At 41.2% G+C, this 1,613-nt stretch overlaps 1 non-coding gene across 1 annotated transcript; it reads right to left on the minus strand.

Moving 5' to 3' along the window:
• Positions 1–1,267: 1,267 nt before the first annotated feature.
• On the minus strand, positions 1,268–1,339 carry Trnag-acc (transfer RNA glycine (anticodon ACC)). Its single transcript has one exon. It is a non-coding gene; the product is annotated as a tRNA-Gly (tRNA).
• Between the last annotated feature and the right edge of the window lie 274 nt (positions 1,340–1,613).

A 1,613-nucleotide genomic window follows, 5' to 3' on the forward strand; every position in this document is an offset into this window, starting at 1 on the left:
TTCTACCGACTTGAGGAGCGTTTTATGTCGCGATATTTCAAGTCAAACTTTGCGCTTCATATTACGGAACTTTCATAACGTTATTCAGTATTTAATTTCAGTTAAATAGTTATCACTGAGGTCAAAATTAGTTACTTTGGGCATTTAATTATATTAGTTTTCAGTATTTCAAATTCAGTATTCCACAGTCAGTATTGCTCTGCTCGTAGCGAAACGACAATTTCGATTACAAGCACTTTCTCACGGCTCGTAATTTCAAAATTTTTCGTGACTCCAGAAACGACATCCACCCCAGAGCCTGGTTGGATCAGATTTTGTTTTCACTGACACCAAACCAGCCTTTGGGCCTCAGAATGGAATTGATGTGCGGATATCTCGAAAACGATCCAGCTTTGCGAATGCAGTCTGTAATCAGAGACTGTCAAAGTGAAGCAGATTTTTACCACGCTTTCCTGTATGCATAACGATTGCAAGCGATGAAAAATTTTGATCAATTAGAGTTTTCTAGCCCAGTGAGTTATTTTGAGGAGATGTTATGTAGGAACCAATGTCTCATAAACCTGAACAGTCCACCTGAATTAATATGAATTTTCTTAACAAATTTGCCTTCACATTTTCGCCACGTAATATTATCAGGAAGATTCAAGGATGACGTAAATGCTTTCCAAGGTTTGCTCCGAGAACTGGAACTAGACACTGATAACAGTATCTCTAGAAAACGTGACAACAGAAATCATGACATGCGTCTTTCACTTCCGCCATATGACCATAAAAATTACGAACACATTCGCAAAACTCATTATCACAAAGTCATTCACAGACGACAAACAGTCATCATACCTGTGATTCACTCTGGCAAGGCCAAAAGAATTATCGTGACACGAGACATTTCCGCAGTAACAATCACGATCACGGTAATCGACAGAACAGACAAAATGAAAACCATCACAGACGCTATCACAGTAAACAGAACAAATACAGGTGCAACTCATATTCTGACGGACACAGTTTTTATCGGTGAAGCCCACAGAACTAATGAGAAAGCAGTAGTTGCAGAGATAGTCTTCAATATGGGCAATATTATCAGAACAATAACAGACAACAACACAATCAACATTGGCATGGAAATGATCGTATGGCATTGTTGGCCGGGAGCCCCCCTGCGGGGAAGTTCGGCGCCTTATTGCAAGTTCTTTTTCGTTGACGCCACTTCGGCGACTTGCGGGTCAATGATGATGAAAATTATGATGATGGACACACAACACCCAGTCCCCCGCCGGGATTCGAACCCGGACCTCCTGCGTGGTAGGCGGAAACGCTACCGCTACGTTACGGAGGCGGACCAACATTGGAAAAGCGCTAGCAGATGAAACCCATCGTGATGTGCTGATATAGTTGAAGTGAAACCGCCTAACCAAGTCAACAATCAGCGGCGTGGAAATAACACAAAGCAGTGACTCACAACGCCGGCAGCTGAAAATGTTAATGATAGGGCTGAAAACAGTAATTTTCGTAAATCAAACTACAGGGTGTTATTTCAAGCAAATGTGTCGGTGTACATCATTAAACGTGTCTGAATTTCACATGTCAAAGTCATAAATTTGTAATGAATT

The sequence above is a fragment of the Schistocerca nitens genome, chromosome 4 (assembly GCF_023898315.1).
Source record: "Schistocerca nitens isolate TAMUIC-IGC-003100 chromosome 4, iqSchNite1.1, whole genome shotgun sequence".
Lineage (NCBI taxonomy): Eukaryota > Metazoa > Arthropoda > Insecta > Orthoptera > Acrididae > Schistocerca > Schistocerca nitens.